A 26,942-nucleotide genomic window follows, 5' to 3' on the forward strand; every position below is an offset into this window, starting at 1 on the left:
CAAAGGTTTTTTAATGTTAATTTCATGTTTTAATATTTATAAAACCTATATTTTTTCTAATTGTTTTTTAATATTTGGCAACTCTATTATCCTTTTTTTAACTTTAAAAATGATGTAATGTTTTTTATCTTCCCCCCAAAATGTGTATTGTTTTGAGAAAACTACAGTCCCGTACCGGTAGTCTACCAAGCTCGATCAGCACGCAAATCCTATCCACCTCATTTAAATGATGAGCATTTCGTATCCGACGAGTTTGTGACATCTCGTCCCGTGTAACAACATGTACGCATGAGGTTGCGCCAGCTGCTACTGTGGTACTGTCATGTATGTATGGGGTAGCACCCACTGCGCGTTCCAAATGCGACAAATGCACACTGCCACGCCCTGTTTTAGGCCATGGACGTACGATTTCAAGCAGCATACGCCATCCCCTCATTTTTTTGGTCTCAAAACTATATCCAAATAATTTTAAAGTGTATATGAGAGCAAGCAATAATTAAAAATATTTAAACAGTGATATATTTCTAACTGTAATAAACTTATATTATAGTAAATATATTTTCTCAAAATCACATCGGGTGCGATCTCATTGCGCACTAGCTGCGCGATTGCCATGTCACCATAAAAAAACCATTTCATTAGTTCATAACATTTCCCATTGTAACAGTTCGAAAAAGCCACCCATTGTAGTCAATATCTGTACTGCATTTCATGAAGCACACCTCTTCTGCTTAGAGAGCTTTGTTCTAAACTTTTTGCAATGTACAAAACATGCAACCATCATTTTCATTAATATTCCTGCTCTGTAAAGTAGCCTTCCACCTGTGATAGCCATACACCTAAAATTTACGTTACCGAAATGTTCTCCTATACTAGAGGTAACATGGTTACATACACTGTCCACAGCACAACCTAATATAGTACGGCCCAGAGACAGTATCATGCATACATAATGAACACAGATAGATATGCAAGTGGGTACGGGCATGTGCGCTCGACTCCTTTTTATTACCAGGGTCACATATCCAGTGACGTCTGTGCTGGATGCGTGTGTGGTGAGTGTAAACCAGCCCTCAGGGAATAATTGCTGTTAGCATCAACTACAACAGTAATCACTGCATCACACGCAGAGATTCAATATTCAAAGAATCAATAATTTGTGCTGCAGTAAGGTAGGGACACTACATGTGAAATAATATAGAAATAATTCTATTGTAAAAGAACCACTACTTGTGGTATACTGACACACAATTAATAGATCTAAAATAATATACAAAAGATTATATCATAAACACTCCCTCAGTTCTAGTGCACTCACATAGCCACATAAAAAGCATTCATCATGTGCATAGCCAGCAATAATGTGTGCTGTAGGCAGGCCGTACTAGGAGCAATATCTGTTGCCATCAACACTGCATCATCTGCAATAGCAACTCAATCTGAATTGTGAACACTGCTGTCTGCAGTGTTGGCCTCAGAGAGTGGTCAGCAACGACCCACACGTACATAGGGTGACCTGAGCTGCCCATTTTGTCATAAGCAAAGCAACAAAAAAGCATGTCCGGAGCTTGCAATGATACATATGCATGGTGCAGCCAGTATGCACTAGGGCAATGTCTTGTCCTACAGGACTACCTCATCTACAATAGCAACTCGGTCTCAATTATGAACACTGCTATCTGCAGTTTAGGCCAGAGAGAGCAGTCAGCAAGGCCCCACAGCCACATGGCATTTACTTGAGCTCTACAATTTCCAATACACAAAGCAAAGAAAATGTGTGCAGAGCCTGCAATGATGCATATGAGTGGTGCAGACAGTACACACTGGAGCAATGTCTTTTCCTACAGGACTACCTCATCTACAATAGCAATTCGATCTCAATTATTAACACTGCTATCTGCAGTGTAGGCCAGAGAGAGCAGTCAGCAAGGCCCCACAGCCACATGGCATTGACTTGAGCTCTACAGTTTGCAATACGCAAAGCAAAAAAAAACATGTCAAAGCCAGCAATGATGTGTATGAGTGGTGCAGACAGAGCACACTGGAGCAATGTTTTTTCCTACAGGACTGCATCATCTACAATACCAACTAAATTGCAAATGTGAATACTGAATTCTACAGTACAGGCCAGAGAGAGAGCGTTCAGCAAGGGCCCACAGCCACGTGGCATTGACTTGAGCTCTACAGTTTGCAATACACGAAGCAAAAAAAAACATGTGTAGAGCCTGCAAAGATGCGTATAAGTGGTGCAGACCGAGCAAACTACAGCAATCTCTTCTCTTACAGGACTACATCATCTACAATAGCGACTCAATCTGAATTGTGAACACTACTGTCTGCATTGTTTATTCAAGGCTGTACTCACATACACAACATCAATAGTGTTTCCCAGTCCCTCTTTACAAAATACAACAACATAAATTACATAGTACTCTACAATAAATAAATCAAAACAATTCAAATTGGGATTTCGTCTGTCCACGGTTTACTCTATTCACTGTGCCTTTCGACTTGCAAGATAAATTTGGTCATTGTACTAAACCTATAACTCATCTAAATAAAATCTTTAACCAAGTATACTATACCCTTATAGCCCGCCGTAGCAGGCTATACCGGCTTTTAAATGCCCTCTCCAGCATTAAAGGCCCAAGCTGAAGGCAAGGGCCTTTAACAAGGCAGAGAAACTTTAATAGCCACTATAGCCCAGCTACAAAGAGCTATAAGGGTATTTGAACATTCTGACACTGAAGGATACAATCTTCTAACAAATAAAGCAAAGCCTTAAGAGAGCACAAGGGGATTGAAATCCCTTTAGCCTCCCTGAAGCATTTGTTCACAGCCAGAGCTGTGAACAAAAAAACTTTGCAATGTTGCAGCTCCAGGCTTATACAAGACATTATAAGAACGTAGCTGCTCCATTGTTTTCAATGGAGCTCCCAACATTCCAATGTTCTAATAAAACAATATTGTGTATGTTTTAATAGACGTTATAATTACTTAACTACTGGATTCTGTAATTAAACAATCACCACTCAATCTAAATTGTGAACCATGCGAACCACAGTCTAGAACAGATGCACTGGTCATTAACACCTCACAGCCACATACCGTTTGATTCAAAAGCACGGAGTTGGTTGCTCCTGATCACAGAGGGTACACACAAATCATCACAAACTTTAACCTATGACATCCTCAATCATACAATCAAGACCCTATTTCAATGTTCGCACCTGCTGTACCACAGTATACTCCACCGACTACTGTCAACCAAGCCCAATAATCATGTCCAGCAGTTAGCTATGGAAGCACATAGTGTGATGCACCTCAACACAGGAACTTCTGGGAAAAGCAAGCAGCAGGTAATATCAGACATTGCCCATTGTGGAATCAAGACACCGTTCCACTGTTGGGACCTAGAGTTGGTTGCAGCTGGTCGAAGGGAGTACCTCCATCTCCACTTTCAGATATAGTTCTAACATCGTCCATTGTGGGATCAAGACATCGTTCCACTGTTGGGACCTAGAGTTGGTTGCAGCTGGTCGAAGGGAGTACCTCCATCTCCACTCTCAGATACAGTTCTAACATCATCCATTGTGGGATCAGGATACTGTTCCACTGTTGGGAACTAGAGTTGCTTGCACCTCATCGGAGGGGGTACACAGAAATCATCACAAACTTTAACTTATGACATCCTCAATCATAGAATCAAGACCCAGTTTGTACCGTGGTGTATTCCAGCAATAGCAGACAACTAAGCCCAATAACCATGTGTAGCAGTTAACTACTGAAGCACAGGGTCTGATGCACCTCAACAGAGGGAGTTCTGTGAAAAACCAGCAACAGGTAATATCAGACATCGTCCATTGTGTGATCAACACACCGTTCCACTGTTGGGACCTAGCATTTCTTACACCTAGTCGAAGGGAGTACCTTCATCTCCAGTCTCCGATGCACTTCTAACATCATCCATTGTGGGATTAAGACACCGTTCCACTGTTGGGACCTACAGCTGGTTGCACCTGGTCAAAGGGACTACCTCCATCTCCTCTCTCAGATACAGTTCTAACATCGTCCATTATGGGATCAAGACACTGTTACACTATTAGGACCTAGACTTTCTTACACCTAGTCGAAGAGATTACCTTCATATCCAGTTTCAGATGCAGTTCTAACATCATCCATTGTGGGTTTAAGACACCGGTCCACTGTTGGGATCTACAGCTGGTTGCACCTGGTCTAAGGGACTACCTCCATCTACACTCACAGATACAGTTCTAACATCGTCCATTATGGGATGAAGACACTGTTCCACTGTTGGGACCTAGAGTTGGTTGCAGCTGGTCAAAGGGTGTACCTCCATCTCCACTCTCATATACAGTTCTAACATCATCCATTGTGGGATCAAGACACAGTTCCGCTGTTGGGACCTAGAGTTGCTTGTACCTCATTGGACAGGGTACACAGAAATCATCACAAAATTTAACTTCTGACATCCTCATTCGTATAATTAAGAACCCGTTTCCTTGTTCGGACCTGCTGTACCACGGTGTAGTCCAGCGACTGCAGCCAACCAAGCCCAATGATCATATGCAACAGTTAACTACAGAATCACAGAGTCTGATTCACCCAAACGGAGGGAGCTCTGTGAAAAGCAACCACCAGGAAATATCGGATATCGTCTATTGTGGGATCAACACACCGTTCCACTGTTCGGACGTAGAGTTGGTTGCACTTGTCGAAGGGAGTACCTTTATCTCCACTCTCTGATACAGTTCTATTATCGCCCACTATGGTCTCAAAAACACGGTTCCACTTTTGGTACCTGTCGGTCTACTGTGTTATTAGTATATATAGCACTCCATGCTCCTGGGCCTCAGGCTGGGAGCTGTGTGCCTCTGTTGTTGTAGCCAGCATTAATCTCAGGAGCCTTCCGAGCTCGCAGACCTCGGCCCAGGACCTTCTGCCGGGCACGTGGTGGGCCCTCTTTCACATTCGGCGGATTAGAAAGGTGAACTGTAGAGCATATATGCATTGCAGCGGCCATACGCTTCTAGATACCAGCACGCTAAAAGCATCATTCACGCAGCCACCTTCGCTCACGGCTTCAGCCTCTTGGCGGTGTAAGCTGCGCAGACCTGGCAGACACATTTGCGAATCCGGAGGAGAACAACACCCAGAGAAACGTGCCTCTTCTTCAAATCCCTACGCTAGCCTTGCATACGCCGAGCCTTGCCCACTACCCTAAACATTTAGGGGTGGGGGAGGCATGTACGTGCTACCTTTCCATAATCTTCCCTACTGACTGTACTATTATGGTTGCGTCCACTATCCACTTCACTCAATAGACCATCAATATATGTTGACATGTACATGTGTGTCCTCTGCATACTCAACTGTGTGCGGCAATCCCCTCAAGACTTTACATTATATACTTTTATAATCGATAATTACTTACCACCTTCACACATAAGTTGCTCCCATCTCTCCCTGCCTTCTGCATTGTGAGGCAGAGGTGCCATGCCATGCTTAGTTTGTGTACATGACTAGCCAGGTTTACTACAGTACGTAGTGTTGTTGTGTCGGTTAGGTGCACATGTTGTTTTCAATGTGATTATATATCGTAGCACGTTTATTCACAAGCAGTGGTTTCTCCCATTTACATATCACTGTCTTAAAGAGCATACAGAAAGATTTCTCACAGGTGAAAAGTGCAACCACAATGACAGTCATTCATCACTATCCAAGAATGTCCAACTACACGGTGCTTCTAAGCTTACAGCACCCAACTTTGCATCCTTTCTTAAAAGCACGCCAACTCCCACAATCCGACTAACATTTACACAGCTTTCTAATGACAGTTATCTGCTTCTCAGTAACAAGCAGTCCTGCAGAATGTGAGCTGGCACACCGCATGTCATTACTGTTTCAAACAGAGTAACTTCCTGTGGTAATGTCTATTCCCACCCACACAAAGTAACTCCCAATTTGGCCTTCAAATCTCAGTTTGAAAACAGATTTCAAGAAACAAACCAAACTAAAAACGCTTTTGTTCAGAACTATAGTCTCCCTCACTTCTACAAAAGAAATTTATCGACTACAGATACCTCAAACTTAAAATAAAATACACTCCCTTTTAAATACGAACCGCCCATTACACTTTGTGAATTGTTATACAATTTACAACAGATGTCACACTCAAGGTCTGGCACACTTTTTTAACATGCTCTCCTACAGCCTTCTAAAACGCTTTCAAACTGTTCTTCCTTTAATAGCAGACTACATTCATTCGATCATCTCTGGAATAGTGCCCACAATTCTCGCTCTCTTTGTGGCCATCATACTACTAACACTACTTTTAGAAATGGCTACGCTTTCTGAACTATGTCCGGCAGAATATGCTACTAGACCAAGCTATATCAATACTGTAAAAAAAAGGAAAAACTTTCAATACTGTAAAAAAAAGGAAAAACTTTTCTGCTACCTGCCTCTATCTATTATCGGAGCTAGCTACAACATAACATTTATCTACACTGATGCAATATGTGTACAACCATTGTTTAATTGCAAAACTTGCTCATTTGACTGGCAAATGGATGTATGCCTTGCCAACATCCCAACAATCGCTCCCGATATCCAGCAGGTAATGCATTATCTTGTAAACCATGAACGGGATTCTTCTGGCAGTGGAGCAATGTGGAACGCAATACAAAAATGAATCGCAGCGGATTAGGATTTTTGCCCAGCCGCGAAAGATCTCCTGCAGCGTGCGACCTTTCACAACATCGCAGATTGCCTGCCAATTCAAATTGCTGCTCCAACATTCGAGAAGCATTACTGTCCCTTGGAAGATATGAATTGGATCGCTTCGTTTTTCTCAGACGATGGCAACAATTGCCTCTTGGAACATTACGCATCTCAAGCCGCTGAAGATCTTCTGGACTGGAACCTCCGAGACTTGTAAGAAACTCACGTTATTCTTAAATTGATTTTTTACTTTTTCCTTTAAATTTTTTATTATACACTGCAATCCTACTACTTTCATATAACAGCTTTCTAAGAATACTCAGACATTTGAACTCTATCTTCTTTATTGCCACTTACGTCTCCTCTTTAACCAGGGGTCAGTGATGTTTGGCCTATGCAAATACGCTATTTACTTCCTAAATTAGCCTAAACCCGACACCCATTTTGAAACCACGTCTATTCCTTGTGCACATGCCTCTCTGCCTCCCTGTAATTCCCAAAGCCCTTTCACACAAATTTACTCAAAGTCAACTTCCGCTTAGAACCTCACAATGAAAGTGAAAAAAAGATGACTTTGTTTAGCAACTGGTTAGCACAGTGTAGTAATCGTAAACTACCTTTTTTTTCATTATGCACTTTATTCATCCATGTGTAATAGCTATTGTGTAGGTCACATAGAACTCTAACATATAATGTGCAATTCACTGGAGCTTCGATTTGACTACAGCAGAAGCGTTTGGAGTTTGTCTCAGCTCGATGCCTTAGCTCTCTACACAAGATTGGTTTTTTGGAACAGCTGAAGACAATAATGTATAGTTTCACTACAAAGGTACCGAATGTGCTTCTTCGAAGCGCATTGTTTGTACTCATCCTCAAAGTTCTAATGGGGGTAGAACTTGTACCAATTCTGACACGCACCACATTGAACCTTGCTGACTATTGTACTGTTGATAATTTTGTGTTGCAAAAAAGCACTGCCAAGGTACCTAAAAAGTTTGCAATTTCCTTTTTATTTCTTTTTTTCTTAAACAATACATGTGGTAATCGTATTCTACCTTTATTTTCCTTATAGAATGTAGAGTCATTCAAGTGCAATAGCTATTGTTTATGTCACATCCAACTGCAACATGTAATAAACAATTCACTGATGCAGGAGCTTACGTTTGAATACAACAGAAGTTCTTCAACTTTGCATCAGCTGGATGCCCTAGCTCATCAGTGGGTCCAATTATGGCACTTAAATAAAGAAACTTTCTATATAATTTCCAAACTTCATGCCTTTATTACACCAACCCACTTTCTTAGACACACCTCATTTCACAATTTTTCTTCTGTGGCATTGCAACATTCTACATAATATTTTTCACAATTATTTCTTTATTCCTGCTTCCTAAAACACTTCATTCAAGTCTACAGACCGGTAGGGGTGACTCGTACGCTTCCCACTCCCTGTATAGTATAAACGCATACTAACACTACTTACACAGGTATGCTACAGCGGCCAGTATCCTACAGCACCCACAGCACATCACTTTACAACAATAAACTCACGAATTACACTCACAGTTACCGACTCTTGAGACTGGTTATGTTATGTTATGTTATGTTATGCGTTTTTATTAGGCGCACAGGTGCTCCAGCCAAGGAGCGTCCTGGCGCCTGACAAGACAGCTGCACAACACAACGAAACAATAATCAGACAAAATTAAACTAAGGGAATAAAAAAGTTTTCACCGCACGGCGAAAGGAAAGCAGATCCCCAAGGGCACGAATCGCCGGGGGAAGGGAGTTCCAGAGCACCGCTGCCCGAACTCTAAAGGAGCGCCCGCCAGCTCTGCTCCGCTTAAAGCGCGGGACCACAGCCAATTCTAGATCAGCAGATCTTAAAGCACGGGCTGGAATGTAGTGGGCCAAGAGTGTCAACAGAATCACAGCTGGGGACCCCTTCAGAATCTTATAGGCGACGCATAAGACCTTAAACTGGATCCGCTGGGCCACCGGGAGCCAGTGCAATGAGCGCAGAGTACTGGAAGTGGGGCAAGATCTAGGTAATCCTACCACCGATCTTGCAGCGGCGTTCTGGATCCGTTGCAGACGTCCAATCTCAGCCTGGTTCAGACCTACCAACAGGGAGCTCGCATATTCCAGCCTAGAGATGACGGTAGCTTGGATCATGAGCTGCCTAGTGGAGGCGTCAAAGAACTTGAGCACTGGACGTAGCCCGCGCAGGATACCAAAGCAGCAGGCCGCCGTACGCTTGGTATGGCAAGCGAACGAAAGGGACGGGTCCAACCAGACCCCGAGGTTTTTAAGCTCGGCAACTGGGATGGGAACCGGACCCAGATCCCCTGACCACCATCTCTCTCCCCAGAGTTCCGGTTGTTTGCCAAAAATCATGACCTCGGTCTTGCTAGCGTTCAACTGGAGACAGTTGGACATCGTCCAGCCAGCGACCGCCCGCAGTCCTTGTTGGAATCTGGGGGCATCAACATCGGCATCCCCGCTGATCGTGACCGCTAGCTGGGTGTCATCGACGTATGACACCATTGTCATACCCCATTGCCTGACAACCTCAGCTAGCGGCCTTACGTAGAGATTGAACAATGTAGGACTCAGCGAGGAGCCTTGAGGAACCCCCAGGTCCAAAAGATGGTATTTGGACTGGTACGGCGGGATGGTCACGCTAAAGGCCCGATTGGCTAGAAAAGACCAGAACCACTGGAGGGCGATGCCGGTGACACCGACTTCCTCTCAGCGACGCAGAAGGATCGGGTGCGATACGGTGTCAAAAGCGGCGCTCAGATCTAATAGCACCAGCGCCGCCGTTTGACCCGCATCGAGCACGGAGCGAAGATGCTCCACCATATACAGCAGAGCCGTCTCCGTGCTGTGACCAGCCCTGAATCCATTCTGCGTCACATCGAGGATGTCAGCATGACGTAGGTGTTCCGAGAGGACCGCGTTGACATGCGCCTCAGTCACCTTAGCAGGCCATGGTAAGAGTGAGATTGGCCGATAACTCTCGGGCTTGCTGCCATCCAGATTAGGTTTCTTAAGGATAGGGCGAACCACAGCTTGTTTCCACTTTAGTGGGACTACGCCGGAAGAAAGTGACGTGTTAATCAGAGAACATAGCGGCGAGGTGTTGTGTACCGCTAGGTCTTTAAACACCGCTGAGCAAAGCGGATCCACAGGGGACCCCGACTTCACTTGGTGAGCCAATTTGTCGAGGCTGGTACCTGTGAGTACTTTGCTTCCCACTCCCGCTATACTCTAAATGTATACTAACACCACCTGCACACATATGCTACAATAGGAAGTATGCTAAACCGCCCAGAGCACATCAGTTTACAGCACTCAGCTCACAGTATAGGCGCGCAGTATCATCCCCGAGGTTAACAGTACCTCACCTCTGCACCATCTCACTCTAGACAAAACAGCACTTTCACACCAGTAACGATAAATACTTTGGTTCTGGCAGTATGCAACAGACCGTTCATCTCACAGTTTAGGCATACGCTTTCATCCCAAGGTGTACTGGCACCTCACCTCACCACCATCTCGCAGTAGGCAAAACAGCACTTTCACACCGGTAGGAGTAACTACTTCACTTCGGCCAGTATGCTACAGCGCCCACAGCACATCAGTTTACAGCACTCAGTTTAGAAAAACTATTTCCCATAGGAAACTCTTTAGACAAGGCTACAGCCCGAACTGCTGAACGGATTTACACCAAATTTGGCAAAAAGGTAGCCCTTGTTTGAGAAAGAACTCTTTTTGTTAAATGGTGTAAATCCATTCAGTAGTTGCTGAGAAAATCAAAAAATAAAGGTTTTGATATCTAGAGGCGTGTTGGTGGATCCGCAGACCCTCCCGACCACAAGCTTTATTCTAATTAGCTGTCAACACTCCAAACCAGGAAGTGTTGGCAGCGATCTTGTGACTGGGTAGAACTGAGTCACAAGAAAAGAGAAAAACAACCCAGAAAAACAAGAAAAGGGGGCAGGGTAAGTATGGGCGAAATTTGCGTGAAAGCGAAGCCGCGGTCCGCAAAATCCGCAAATTTGTGCGAATTTACGGATTATTTATTTTAGCGTGTTCGCGGGGCACTTTGCGTGTTCGCAGGTTTTTTTTCAGTGTGTTGTCCGCAAAGTTACCCATGCGGTCGTACATGGGCGCGGCCATCTTGTTTTCAGTGTTCGCGTTGCGTATTTCCGTTTCCGGGTGCTCGTTGCATGCTCGCGTTGGGCATTTCCTACCTGCGGGGCGCAATTACGTGTTCATGTGCGTTTTTGCGTGCTCGCGGGGAAATAACGTGCAAACTTACCCACATGGTCGCAATGGGCGCGGCCATCTTGTTTTTCATTCATTGCTATGGTTCTAGGCATGCTTTTTCAATCCTCCCCTAACCTTTGCAATCCTTTGTTTCTTTGAACGTTTTTTTTATTTTTTTTACTCATTATCTATCCCTCTATTTTTCTACATCTATATTTTGTGTTTTTTTCAAGTTTTCGTTACTTTAAAAACAACTTTTTTCCCTCTATTCTTTAATATTTTTTATTTAACTTTCCTGTCCAGGACCATGGCAAAGGGAGCCAGGAAGAACCAGAAGGGGAAGGGTCCCGCACCCCGTACCCGACTCCCATGTGGGCGCTTAAGGGGGGAGGCAGTAATAGCCCGGGAGATTTTCAGCGCTGTGGAGGTGACCGCACTGGTTTTCTTCGTCCAGCGCCACCTCCCCAAGACCGTAGCGGCAGGCCCGGTGCCGGGTACGGCCTCCGGGAGCGTCACAAGCTATGGGGGAAGGTGTGCCGGGCCATGTATCGGGAGTCTGGGGTCTGGCGCACCTACAACCAGGTGACACACCGGTGGTCAGACGTCCTGGACCGGGAACACGACCTGCTTGAGTTGCTAGGCGTTAAGATCCCTGGGCTTGGTGAGTAGTAGTAGCTATTTAATCACTACTCTGTTTTCTCCTGCTCTATGTTATCATATTGCAAATGTTTGTTTTTTCCGAAGAACAAGAATGATGCCGATTACATTGCAGGTAATTTATGTTTGAAAATCTTCTGTGATTGCAGGTGCGCGCCTGCTCAGTGGCAGTGCTACTATGCTTACTTGTTTTCAATTTTGTGCTCATTTGTCCTCAGTGATTATGTATTGTTGCAGGGTTTCTGTACTCACACAGAACTGTGCACAGAGGAGTGGAACCTCGGCAAATTAGGATGTCCCAAAACTTACCTTAGCAACCAACTCACCCCTTACCTAGCTAGCTACAGTGTCTCATTGGACATATCAAACACCCAATGTTTAGACAAACCAGAACATGAACTTACAGTACCTCAGGGTACGTGGGACTCATGAACACTCTTTCGTTATATTATCATTACAAACCAGAACATGGAGTAAAGAAGACACATGTGCATTTGAAATGTTTATTTACTAATGCCGTCTTCTCAGGCGCAGTATCTTTGATAATACAAGTATACTTATTATCAGTAGCAAAATTATCAGCATAGTTACTAAGACATAAAAAGCGAATGGTGACAGCATGTTAACATGCTGTAATGAATAAGAGTTAACAACACTTATATCTCACCCTCCCTATCACATATATTATATTATTATCTAAGAAGGTCTCTTTGGGTTGTTTTAGGGCGGGCCCATACCTTAGTGTCCTAGCATGAAGGAATCACATCAGCATACACCAGCTCTCTCTGCATGTGCACCGCATCAAGTGTGTTAACAATTCTCGTGCAAAGCAATATCAATCCCGCCTCAAGCCCAAGTTGGCAAAGGCTGCACTTGTGTTATGACTATGAAGGCGTGGAGATCAGACCTCATAACAATTCCATATCGTGTTGCTCCTGAAACTTCAGCACTCTCCGTGCAGACATGTTTTATTAAACAAAGCAGATATCAGAGCAATAACATATTATTCTCACATTCACCACGGCAAACTACTAGGTTGAAAGCTAAGTCAACAAATGAGGGTCGTGTGCAGAAGTTGCAAGAAAGGAAAAATGGCGTTTAAATCTGAAATGTACCTATGCTAACTTAACACGAAATATGGATATATAGGAGCTATACAACACCCCCCCATGATCCGAGAACGGACTAAATAAGGTAACAGAAGTGCCATCACATGAGAGCAGAATCCATTTATAAACGAGCATGAATAAAAATTCAATTATAAAAACTAATGCTAAAAAATAGCCCACAAATATAATGCGGCTCAAGCCAATAGGCAAGCCAAAATAAAATGTCTTGACCAAAAGTCAATAAAATCAAGGAAATGCTATCAATCAGCATGCCAATCTGAGGCAGTGTCTATGATAAGACCGTATATGAAAAGTAAGCTGCAACAGCCTCAAGGAGGAAGTCACTGTCCTCATCCGAAAACAGTTCAGCCATCCAGTTTAAAAGATGAAAGGAACATACGTGATCTTCCAGCACCGGATCCTCTATAACCATCAGAGGACAGCTCGGTGGGTTTTCAAGAAAACTTTGTTCCAAGAAATTTCGCGCTGCCGACAACACATCCCAGGGACCCATTAGTCCATGTGCCACCGCCAAGGCCATAATTCTTTCGTCAGAACAAACCAACTCGTGAGCAATGATAGGACTCATCAGTTGATCAAAATCGACGTCAGAAGATGCTGGTCCGCAGAGACACAAATCAATGGCCCAAAGGAAATCACAGGTCAGGCAGCGAAATACAGGCTGGACACAGGTGAAATAGGAGAACCGAAAAGATAATCCAAACGCCGTGCTTAGAGCCGCCAACGGCAGTGTGCCATAATAATCAAGCATGCGGTTGCGAAACCGCGTCAGTAGTAGCTGTGCGTGGTCTTGCACAGGAAGGGCATCCATATTTAAAAAGGCAGAAAACCACCAATGCGCCTGCCGCTAAAGCAAGTAAAAACGGGAACCCTCCAAATAAGGATGAAAAAATAGAATGGAAGAAAGCAGGGATGACTCCAAAAATCTTCTCAAAGGAAGTCACGAGACCACCGCTAACAACTTTAAAAAAATGTGCTAGGCCCGTTGTGGAGGATGCGTTAAAGATAGAACGGACCATAGCTCCGAAATGCAAGGGCAAATCAGTGTTTAAAAGAGCCTGAACCTCCGTGCGGGTGTTAGCAATGTGAAGCACGAAAGTCTCACGGGCCGAGCTCAAGGCCACCTCTTTCTGGGACAATAGAGCTCTTATTCTAGCCATGCCGCTGAATTCTGCTCCCAAGGTCGGTATCTGTGGCCAAATGGAAGACTCCCTATGTTCACGTGTGGGAGGATAAAGAACATTTCTGCAGCAAATAACTCGCTCACTAACTGTTACTATGAAAGCTATACCTTTAATTAAACCACAACAGTTTTCATTATTGAGCATTAAATAACTACCATTCTCTAACAATTTAAACGTGGGGATGATAGCAGGAACTGGCGTGCCCTGTAAAACGCAAGCCATATTCGGTCTGTCCTTGTTACACGAACCGTGCAACTGTATGTGTCTACACATTAAAGAATGATCTGGCGTCTCAGTACACTCATCCCCTGTTAGATAAACCTCTTGTTCATCCTTGAAACATCTGTATGTATATGGGAGTGACCAGACCTCATGAAGAAAACCGCTACCCAAGGGTTCAAAACGACCTATTGGCACATATTTCATACAATTTGAAAACTTATATAAAGCAAAAGGCAGCGTTATTAAACCGTGGATAAGCCACGTAGCAGCAGTGGTCTCTGCCACAGAGAAAGGTAAAGATTCCAATCTTTCAATATGGAGCATAGAAAAGGAAGCATCACGCATTGAAAGCAAGCGTTGTTTGTCTGTCAAATTAAACGGGGCAAATAAAGAGGAAACGTTCATGTATCCCCAGGGAACTTTACCCATTTTTAGAGTCTGTAGTGTCCATGCAAACTGCATGATTGAACGTAATTGATTTTGACCATGGTATAACACAGACACTTCATCATGCACAATATCAACAACAGACGACACAATATTATCTAATGTGTAAATTCTAGAGGAAAGCACGTTAATGCTATTGTCAACAACTGCAAGAACTTTCTCAAGATTTGCCTGATCAATAGCCCTAAGGCGTGAAGCAGCCTCAATTTGTGAGAGTTTCCAAATTTCATTGTAAACACCATATAACCAGCGTTTCGACCTGCCACTAGCTGGGCCCTTAATGAAATCATTCAAATCCACGTCTGCATTCAGTTTGGAAAGGTGATACGTAACCGCAGGTAAAGTTGAATGTTTCAGCCATGATTGACACAACTTGCCCACAGAGTAAGAGGTGACAGTATGACTCAAATCAAAACGGGGATCAGATCTAACAGCCCTAAAACCGTCAGTCATATTTAAAAATCTCTTTTGGCAAGAATCAGCACTACGGTGCCAAAGCAGCCAACCCTTGGGGTTCATACTGGAAATGTTAAAGGAGGAATTCAGAAGCAGAGCCTGTATTTCTCTAATGGACAATTTAGTAAAATTACTCCAATTCTCATATTCCTCCAACTCCGGGAAAGACGGGGTGTTTAACCTTTTAGATGTAGCCAATCCAAAGCACGTGGTCTGGGAAATGGTTTCATTTAAAAACCACATATGATTTGGGATGAGACATGCACGGTGCAAAGCCTCAGTGCCTTGTACCTGCCAGGCCCTTGAGCCCCAAACTGATTTAAGGTCTATGGTATCCTTCCATAACTCATACCCTCCAGTAACTAATTTATCCAGGAAGGCCTTTGAATATAACAATTTTGTATTTGTAAGTCGAACCTTGGACAGTGGTTGTTTGTTAAATTTAAAATAAAAGGACTCGGGATTGGACTGATTAAAGTCAGTGAAATAAGTATACTTTTTAAGAAACGTCTCTGAACTCCCTTGTGTTGGTGCTGGGCAATGTTCCCACTGAGTAAAATTAACCGCATCCCTTCGGGAAGATGTCTTGTGTAAGAAGTGATTGCCATAATGTTGGTAACAGAACAATTCACCATAATTAGCAGATTCTAAATATAAATCCTCAGCATCAAAAGCAGCATAATATTTCAAATCAGAAAACAAACTTTCCACAGCATTAACATCCCAATCATCAGAACGAATGTTTTGTTTCACCACATCCCCCATATTAACTCTTAGTACATTAGGGACATTAACGACTTCCGTTGGACCATGAATCTGAAAACGAACTGCATCCCACGCGATTCCATCCAGAACAGGCCACGCTGTGATGTTAACCAAAGTCAAGTCTCTTTTTAATCTGTGTGTAGAATGTGAAGAGGAAAGTGGGGCCAAAGTTCCATTCAAATGAGTAATGCAAGTTCTCTCCTCGACATAGTGTCCATTCATAATCCGAAAAAAATAAAACACAAAACCAATTGACATAAAAAGGTAAACTGAAAAAAGGACCAGCCAAATGTATATCCAAGGAGGTATCAAAAAATGTTTTTTAAACAGGCTAGCATATAATGCAATTTTAGAGGGTTTTTTCGAGGCAAGGGAAGCAGAGTCAAATGAAAATCTGGATTCCGTGGCTAAACGAGCTTGCAGGTCAGGCATGGACAAATCAGTGGGGTATGTATAGTCTGTCTCATCAAGATTAGTTCCTGGTAAATTATTCAATAATGGACTGGAAACAGCAGGTAATTCGATGGCCACCTCAGGTTCATTAATAGAAGCAGTGTGCATAACTGAATTTCTCACAATGGAAGGACATGAAACAGCCGGTGTCATGCTAAGAAGAATCGGCCACTCTGTGTATCTTGACATTGTCAATAGAAATAAACCTGTTTTCCTTACGACCTGGAAGTGGTGGTAAAATGACTGTTCTTGTGCCCTTCACTCCAAGCACTGGGACCGGAGCTCGATAGGAGGGACCAAACTCTTTCTTGTTGTCGATCTTCTCTCGAACCAGTTCTCCAACTTGGGGTAGCCAGCCAACTACCGGGATCTGCAACGCATCATCCGATGTGGAGGGCAAATGTTCCTTTGCAAGAGTGTCTCTCGTCTTCTGTAGATTCTGTAAAACATTGCAATGTTCATCTGCGTCAAAGGCAGTGGCGCGAACCACCGAGTCTAGACCGTCAAGGTCAGGGACGAACATCTTGATGCCAAAGAGCATTTCGTATGGGGTCCGCCCACCCAGAGACCTTCTAGGGAGATTATTAAGAGCACGCTGCACGCCATAGAGGTGAGCCAGCCAGTTTCTGCCAGTGCCTATAACTCGGGCTGTCAAAGATTGCTTTAAATCACGGTTCATTCGTTCAACTACACTATTACCCTCGGGTCTGTAGGGTGACGAAAACTTGACTTGGACCCCCATCGAAGTCATGGCATCCTTATACGCCTTAGAGGCGAAAGCCGGACCCTGATCCGAATGGAAGGTACCACAGGCAAAAATCCCTATAAAGATACGCAAATCTCTGATGACAGTCCGGGAATCAGCGCTGCGATGTGGCCATAACCACACAAAGCGTGTGCACGAGTCAACTGCTACTAAGATGTATTTATACGCAGTATCAGATGAAAATGGACCGCAGTGATCTAAATAAACACAGCCTAGTGGTTTATTAGAAATGTACAACTGAGTCTGAGGCGGACGCGTAGCAGTTGAAGGTTTAATCTGCTGGCATATGTCACAAAGAAGGACATAATCACGCGTCTGTTTGTACAGTCCCCGCCACCAGAAACGTTGTTGCAATTGCGTTACAGTGGCTGAGACGCCCGCATGCGCAGACGCCACACCTTCATGAGCCGCTGTAATCAAGTCTGTTCTGCGATCCGAGTTGGGAATCAGCCGTTCCCCAACATCAGGAATTGTCACAAAAGGAACCTTTTCGGGACTTAAGTGGTATTTATACTTCGAAGGGAATCCCGAAGGATGTTTACTTCCCTTCTCAGAGGCAGCAACCGCTGCCAAGATGTCGCTATCAATCTTGGTTTTAGACCTAGTAACTGCTGCAACTAAGTATGTAGATACTGCTGATTTCGCTGCTTCATCAGCAAGCGAGTTGCCAAGAGCGTGTACTCCCACGCGCTGATGACCGAGAGTATGAATCACATAAACGAGTGGCAACATAGCTTTAAGCTCTGCCACTCGAACCCAGATCATTTTATGTTTTATTGTGCTACCCTTGGAATCACAAAAGTCATTTTGAATCCAAAAGAACAAGTTTTCATTGTAAGACTGGACACAGTAGTAAGAATCACTTACAATTAGAGTAGTAACACTTGGATCTGCGTACTCCAAAGCTAGCAATAGAGCACGAAGCTCCGCCAATTGTGCAGTGCAATCGCCCAGGGGCAACGTGTGTACCTCCCTGGAAATGAACTCGTCATTCAACATAGCACCGACCACAATGGCGCATGCGGAAACGTAGGCATGTTTAGAGCCATGCGCAACCTGCGCCGACCCATCAGTGTAAATGATGCAATGGAAGTCCTCCAAAGGTCGCATCGCCAGAGGAGCAGGATGAACGAATTCATACTGCAAGTACTCCTGTGACCGTAAGGAGGCGTCAAAAATAAACATGACATCTGCGGATGACAATGACGCAGCCCACTGAATCCACCGAGGGTGCAAAGCCTTTGAATTCGGTACACTGGCTTTCGTGACTGCCTCCAAATGAGGACAGGGTGTTACCACTAGCATGCGTTTCCCCTGTGACAGAGCACGCTCCTTTAGAATTGCCATCTGTACAGCAGTTAAAACCTTTTCTATGGTGGGAAACCGCATCTCAGCCGAGGTGTACAAGTGTGACTTGTAAGCAATAGGTACTGTGTCACCTTCATTAAAAGTGAGGTAGGTGAAACCCACCGTCCCAGGAATAATTCTTATTACCAGGTTGGTGTGGTTATCACGAGTCAGTAAATATTTAGAAGCGAGCAGATCAGCCTGCAAGGATCGCAAAATGGCTGAATGCTCAGGCAGCCAGCATGATTTTGAGAAAGTTGGTTGTATCAAAGCATACAAAGGCTTGATACGCTGGGCATATTCAGGAATGTAAGTTCTGCCGAAATTCAAAAAGCCCAGTAAGGATTGTAATTTTTTCAGAGTTGTCGGTGAGCGCAATTGTGCGCACTTCTCCAAGAAGTGAGGAGCCAAACCTCTACCTTCATTGTTGAGCTCATAGCCCAAAAACAACACTGTGTGTTCAGCAATGTGCGATTTTGCAAAGTTGAATTTGTAACCCATGTCCGCGAAGTTGCAAACAAGAGAATTTACACGACACAGATGCTCCCAAATATCGTCGTCTGTGAGATATATGTCATCCACATACGAAAAAGCATCAGGGTCGAGTGCCTCCAGAATAGAGACAATTCGAGCGGTAAATACACCAGGACTATTCTTGTAGCCCATTGGAAGACGCCGGAAATGCTTTTGGACTCCAGCGCTTGTAAAACTGGTCCATTGGGAGCTAAAGCTGTCCAATCGGTGGGCATAAAAACCATTGGATATGTCAAGCGTTGTCTTGAAACGCTTACGCACGAGACTATCCACTAGGGCAGAGCCGTGGGTATTCTGTACTGCACAGTTACGGCAATGCGAGTTCAAATGCCGGTAATCCAAAACCAAACGATATGACCCGTCAGGTTTATTCACAGTAAAAAGGGGATTATTCATCGGTGACATACACGTTTCAATAACTCCCTGATATTCCAATTGTTCAAGGATTTCCGCGACGGAAGATTTTGCTTCACGCCGGATGGGATATTGAGGTTGAGGCTGCGGCTGAGACCGCAATGGTATTTCGTGGCAAGGCGACAATTTATCCCAACCACATTGGTTACGGTACAGAGCCGGCGCGAGAGCCCGAGCCCACTCTTCTGCAAAATGCTGCGCATGCTCTTTCGAGACAGTGTTCGCGAAACTGGGTAGGATTACCTCCTCCCCTCGCGGCGCCGCGAGCACAAAAGGTGGGGGCCAGTCAGCCTCCGAAAGTAAAATATCATATGTAGAAGACAGATTCTCCCAAAATACACCCTTAACGGTACGCTGTATGTCACCTTCAATTAACAGGACAATTTCATATAGTCTTTCAGGGGGAGCAAGTCTCGTATCCGCTGTTTCTATCACAACGTAGACATCAGTCGCTGTCACCCTCAGTAGTGGACGCAGCGCCTCCCTGACTATGGTTATCTCCGCCGCGCTGTCCAGCAAGGTCAGAGCCCACGTCAGATTCCGAAGCCGCGTTCTCACTATCTGTGGCATATCGATGCGCTGTTAAGGCTGCGACTTTCTTTTTCGCAAACTGCGGACGCCGAGGCGTAGAATCCTCCTGCTTCACTGCGCCGTCCGTCTGGCGGGACTGACCACGTCCTTGTTGGCCACCACGTCCACGTCCACCCCCTCCTCCTCCACCGGTTTTCTGTGCCGATGTGTCCTGAAAGGAACGAGGAGAGCGTTGATCAGAACCCTGAAAACGATCAGGTGATTTAATCATCGCGCGGTCGCGCAAATCATAAACTTTTTCGGGTGGTGCAGGAGCTAGTATTGCAGGAAAAGGACCCTGAGTCTGCGTTGTCTGCTTCCCCTGTGTCTGTTTTTTAGGCCAATTTTGTTTCTTGGACTTGGGCTGGGCATCTGTCACTGCAGATTGTCCCAGTGGTTGTTTTTTCTCCTTCACTGGAAAATATTTCAGACCTCTACTTGTGCGGCCAATCGTTTTATAAGCGGCCACCACAATCTTTGCCAACTGGCGGGGTTTGTCGGCATCGGGCAGAGCAGCCAAAGCATTCGACACCTGAAAGTTAACTGCATCTCCTTTAACATTGGAGAGAATGAGATCACTTACAATCTCAAATGAACCACACAGGCGCATACCCAATTCAACCGCAGCCTCTGGACCGTGATCATTCTGAACACGTCGAACGATTTCAGGCAGGGCAGTCATAGACGGGGTGCCGAAGCACCTTGTATAAACTGCCGCAAATGTTTTTCCCCAGCTGTCACAGTCAGCAAGTTCAGGAGTAATATCCTTCGGGAGAGTAATCGTCAACATTCTATGTTTATCAGCAGGAGTGGAATTCGGAAAAACCGCTTCCAGTTGATCAAACTTCTCTGCTAGCCAGAATGGGAAGTCATCGTTGTCAACAGGACGCGCACCAAAAACCGAATTTACCATAACAGGATTGAGACGCATTCCGCCTCGTTCCATGGGAGCGATCACACCCACCTGGGGACCACCAGGAAGATGTCGACCGATGTATTGCACTAAAGCACGAATCACGGAAATGGAAACTACATGCAGCCTGCGAATTTCTATCAGGGTACAAGCCCCGTGATTCGGGTGCGGGGTAAAGCCACCCAGCGCAGGCCAATTAGTACCTGGAATCGAGAGTGGACCTAACCTCGCACGGGACAAAGAGTGGGGGAGGGCGCCATCAAACCAAACCCGATGCTGCCAATGATCAATAGGTATTTCCAAAGCCCTGTATGGCGTATACTCAGCCGGGACATCCGAGGCGGTGTAGGAGTGGTACAAACCAGAATTAGCGTCCACAGCCGGAAACGTAACCCAAGAGTAAAACAACTCGTAAGGAAACGCCGGATCTGCACTTACCACGAATATCACAGCCATCCCATCTACTGGGACTTGGTACGTCTGAAGATGGTTGCGTACCGCTACGCGACTATGCTGCGCAATAGCCACCGCCGCCGCCATTACAGAATTGGAAACAAGAAAACACAAAGAATACTTTGTAGCACAACTGGGTAGTAATTCAAAGAAACCGTTTGAGTAAGAATCAAGCTTGAATAAAGACCTATTTCAAAAAATAGGTAGGTTTCACCAACAACCCGTTTTCCGGAAACGGATGTGAAGGGGTTAAGGCATGAATGATAAACTACTCGAGTGTCATGATATAAGACCACCGAAACCGTTGGGCGCCATGTTGCAGGGTTTCTGTACTCACACAGAACTGTGCACAGAGGAGTGGAACCTCGGCAAATTAGGATGTCCCAAAACTTACCTTAGCAACCAACTCACCCCTTACCTAGCTAGCTACAGTGTCTCATTGGACATATCAAACACCCAATGTTTAGACAAACCAGAACATGAACTTACAGTACCTCAGGGTACGTGGGACTCATGAACACTCTTTCGTTATATTATCATTACAAACCAGAACATGGAGTAAAGAAGACACATGTGCATTTGAAATGTTTATTTACTAATGCCGTCTTCTCAGGCGCAGTATCTTTGATAATACAAGTATACTTATTATCAGTAGCAAAATTATCAGCATAGTTACTAAGACATAAAAAGCGAATGGTGACAGCATGTTAACATGCTGTAATGAATAAGAGTTAACAACACTTATATCTCACCCTCCCTATCACATATATTATATTATTATCTAAGAAGGTCTCTTTGGGTTGTTTTAGGGCGGGCCCATACCTTAGTGTCCTAGCATGAAGGAATCACATCAGCATACACCAGCTCTCTCTGCATGTGCACCGCATCAAGTGTGTTAACAATTCTCGTGCAAAGCAATATCAATCCCGCCTCAAGCCCAAGTTGGCAAAGGCTGCACTTGTGTTATGACTATGAAGGCGTGGAGATCAGACCTCATAACAATTCCATATCGTGTTGCTCCTGAAACTTCAGCACTCTCCGTGCAGACATGTTTTATTAAACAAAGCAGATATCAGAGCAATAACATATTATTCTCACATTCACCACGGCAAACTACTAGGTTGAAAGCTAAGTCAACAAATGAGGGTCGTGTGCAGAAGTTGCAAGAAAGGAAAAATGGCGTTTAAATCTGAAATGTACCTATGCTAACTTAACACGAAATATGGATATATAGGAGCTATACAACAGTATGAGTGTACTTTACAGAACTTTGTAATGCTAGACACTAGAGATTACATTGCAGGTACATTTTGTTTCAAAAGCTTCTGTGATTGCAGGTGCTCGCCTGCTCACTGGCGGTGCTACTATGCTTACTTGTTTTCAATTTTGTGCTCATTTGGCCTGGGTGATGATTATGTATCAGTGTACTTTACAGAACTGCGTAATGCTAGACATTAGAGACTCAAGTCCTGTCCTTCCTTTGTACTCCACTAAGAAGAGATAGTGGTGGTGATCATGACGGACTGTGTCTGTCACTAAGCGTGCTGCAGAGTGCTGCCTGCCAGTCCTAGTAGAACCTTTTTGTAGTTGGTTTAGTGAGTTACATAACTTTCCAAGTAGACGGTCCGCAAATCCAGCAATACTATATCCTAGTAGACCACATCAGATAGGTCAATAAATTTAGTGCAATTGATGTCTATTTCCTCGAAATAATTTGTTATTGTTTTTTTTACATGTTTGATTTGGTTGACAACAATCATCCATGTTTGTGTCTTTCTTTCATGTTGTACATCAGCTTCCCCCAGGGGCAAGAGGACACAGGAGGAGATAGCATGAATCGTTGACGACTCCGTACAACATGGTAGGATGATGATCTTTCTCTTGTTCTTAGAAGGGAAGCTTCTGTCTGTAATGAGATAAATGGTGCGTGTTAAAAAGCAAGCATTGATCAGTTGTGCCAAAAAGTGTAGCATCACATGTAGCATCACATGTTATGGCTAAGCATAAATAAAAAACACCCTTCACTGAAGAAAGGGAAATTTGTAGTTTAGACTAGAATCACAAATTAGTAAATTTGTTTATGTAGTACTAGTAAATTTTTTTAATTCCTAGATAAAATTGGGAGTGGTGTATATGGCATCTAAAAATATGAAATGTATTTTCTAGGCGGAGCATCGGCACAGCCAGGCACCAGTGCCGGGGCCACCGTGGAGGTGGGCTCTCCAGGGTCGGATGCGGTGAAAGAGCCATCATGAACTGCTGTGGGGGATGCCACGGGAGTGGCGGGCAGTGGTAAGCAAAGCTATTATATTCCGTTACTTATTGAGATTGCAGACTGCAGAGTGGGCTCTCTGCAGGCGTGTATATGTTGCACAGTACAAGTATACTTTACTGTTAAGAAGACTTACAAATTAAGAACTAAGTTTTTGTCAACCAGGTAGAAGACATTTACCCTTGACTTCTCTTTAGCAACAGCATTAGCAGCCGGAGTTGATGAGTAACCAATTGCCTCCTCTAAATTTGACATCAACTCAACTGTGAAAGTTTTATCGAGAAGCCAAGTCAGATCAGAGATGAACTTGATGGATGGGATGAACGAAAAGGGAAAGAAGGGTGTAAGGAAGGACAAGCGAGTTAAAAGTAATAACTGGCAAAGAATGATACGTGTTTTTGAATGCTTCCCAAGGTGGCTGGGAATATGATGCATGGCCGGTTGAAGGCTGAAGCAAGGATGGGTGGAAGGAGAAAGGAAAGAGGACTGCCTGTGTGGGTGGAACAGAAACTGTATGTGTGCGCAATATATCCTTTGTTTCAAATCCAAATGCGAGTCAAGCATGGATGCATGGCTGGCGGTTTCCAAAATAAAATAAAAATTGTCATTTTTCTCTGAGAAAAAGTAAGGTTTGTCCAGTTGAGAAATTAAGAAGAATGATTGACATTTACTTTAAATGGATGGATGCCTGGATCATGGTACTCGGGTGCCATTTGACTGCGCTGGCGTTATGCCGGCTTCCACAAGTTTACGTAACAATTTTGCTAAACAAGAGAGAAGAAGAAGAAGACTGGTGTACTGTCTGAGTCTAATGTAGTGAGTCCATATAGTGCTAGTAGAATTCCTGAAACTCCCACTAATGTTAGAGCAGAGGCCGACGAAGTGGGAGGTTAGATAGATACAGGCCACAAATGTTATGTACTGTGCTTGCAAGTTGCTAGTGCTACTGTGACACAACTTTCTGCTGAATTATTTTGTGTTAATCTTAAAGAGCATTGGTTACAGTATATTTCTCTTTCTTCATATAGATGCTCCTTCCAAACTAACACGGAAGGAGCTGGCTAGACTGGCACGGCAACCGAAGCTGGAGGCGATTGTTGCTGAATATCAGTGGCTGGTGGTCCAGGAGGAGGAGGACACGCAGTCTCAGTCGATATCTATAATATCCACGACAGCTGCATCCTCCTCCGCTCACCCTGGGTCATCCAGTCAGCGCAAGCCTTCAGAGGTACGGAGCAGTGGTACCGCAGCCACCCGCCACCGCCAAGCAGCAAAAAAATTTGCTGCCCTCCACAGCAGGTGCAAGGCTCGTCTGCACCGCTTGACCCTCAGGGTCTCCAACCTTGAGTCGGAGGTGGAGAGACTGAAAACCCTGCTCAAGGACCTCCGCAGGGAGCATCGGGACCAACTGGCCAAAGGACACCGCTGGCGGCAGTAGAGGAGGAGAGACTGTCCCTTGCCCCTTTTTTAAAGACTTTTGGGGGGGTGGGAATTGGGTGTTGGGGTTTTGCAACTTTTCTTCGGGACATTTCATGGACATTGGTTGGGGTTAGGGAGGGGGGTCAGGTCTTGTGGTTTAGTTTATTTTTGTTAGGTTGTAAATAATTATTTATTTTCAACTTAAACATAGCATACATGTTTTTACTGTTTTGTGGGGGAGGCAGGGGGGTGGTGAACTCAACTGTACGTTTGTTTTCCTGAAACTTAACTGGCTGGTTGATTCAAATTGTCTAATCGCCCACATTTTTAGAAAAGTGCCACTGACAGAGTTAGTGAATTCAATTGTCCTACTACTTTACTAGTACTACCGTCAGTCTCTCCTCTCCTCCTACTCCATTATTCTTCCTCCCCCAAAATACTTATCTTACCTGTGATTCGTGTTTGAGAATAAGACTAGGCACAGGGCTGGGTGCATGGCAAATGGCGATTGAGGTTGAATCCTGGACAGAAGAAATGCCATTGTTGTGGTGGTGGTAGTAGTGGTACACTACACACTGGCAGTAGCAGCATATGAAAAAAAAGGAAATGAAATATTGAGTGGCCCGAGCGTAGCATTAGAACAGTACGATAGATAGTACAGTACACAGTAAGAACATATCCTCGGATTCCTTCACCATCCTTGAAATTTATTTTCTGTTGCTTTGACCTTATCCTCCTCAGCAAGTCTGTGGAATTATTGTTATCATTTAGTCACACCTCAATGAAAACCACACAGCCCGGGGGAAGAGGGTTAGTGTTTGAAAATTGGATGGGAATGGGTGTTTTTGGGAAAGTTTTGTGGAGAGAGGAAAAAAAAACACAGCATGGACAAACAACAAATGAAGAAAACAAAATCTTTGGATACAAAGATATCCATAAATCTTTTAAGGGACATAAAGGAAGTGCATGCACTACTGCATGCATGAAGTTGTTTGCTAAATGGATGGTTAGGTTACTGAAAAGTAGTATTACAACTTACTAACTATGAAGAAACAATGTGACAGTAGAGGGCTTCAGTAATTACGCAATTTCACTTGCCTGTCTGCCCTCAGAGAGAAAAAAACACTTAGTAGGACATTAAATTAGTTTTAAAAATAGCAAAGAAAAACTTATCAAATAGCTGGAGGGATGAATTTGAAGCAGAGAGCAAACAAACGCACAGAGTCACACTCATAGAAGTTCACAACAATAACATTATTTAAACGATAAGGAGAAGTGAAGAGGATACTGTAACTGTATGTTGTAGTTGTCCTGTTCAATTTGGGAAGTTGAATGCATCCAGCCATTCCTCTTCTTCGCGGTACTCCTCCATTCTATCTGACACTCCGTCGATCAATCTTGGTGACTAGACACACTGTCCACTGCCTGCCTGGCGGATGCGGAATAGCGGATCGCTAATGGTAAGCCTGAGTTAATCATTTTTACCATCGCACAGGGTAAAAGCCGGCCTGTAATTGTTGATGGAAAAACAGGAAGTGAAATTAAAACACCACAGAGAAAAAAAATATAAGGTACGTGTGTAGTGCAAAAATAACACTTTTAGTTTCAGAGGCGACAGTATTACATACAAGCACCATTTCTAAAGTGCGTACTCTGAGTCTCCTTTTCAAGGATAGTAATTAGCACGGAGCAGGCCAGGACCATGCAGACGGTCAAGGCAGGCACCACTGAGTGAAGCAAACTGATGTAGCATACCTTTTTGACACAGACAGACAAAGCATATCTAATTGTATGCAGCAAGCCACATAGCCGCAATTTTACATGACTTGCTGTCTAGACTCTGGCATAACAACACTGCACTGGCTCGATCACTCCATACCACGACTAGACAGACATGTAGTTCTTCTGTAGTTGTTGTTGA

Source organism: Lissotriton helveticus, chromosome 1_2, assembly GCF_964261635.1.
Source record: "Lissotriton helveticus chromosome 1_2, aLisHel1.1, whole genome shotgun sequence".
Classification (NCBI taxonomy): Eukaryota; Metazoa; Chordata; class Amphibia; order Caudata; family Salamandridae; genus Lissotriton; species Lissotriton helveticus.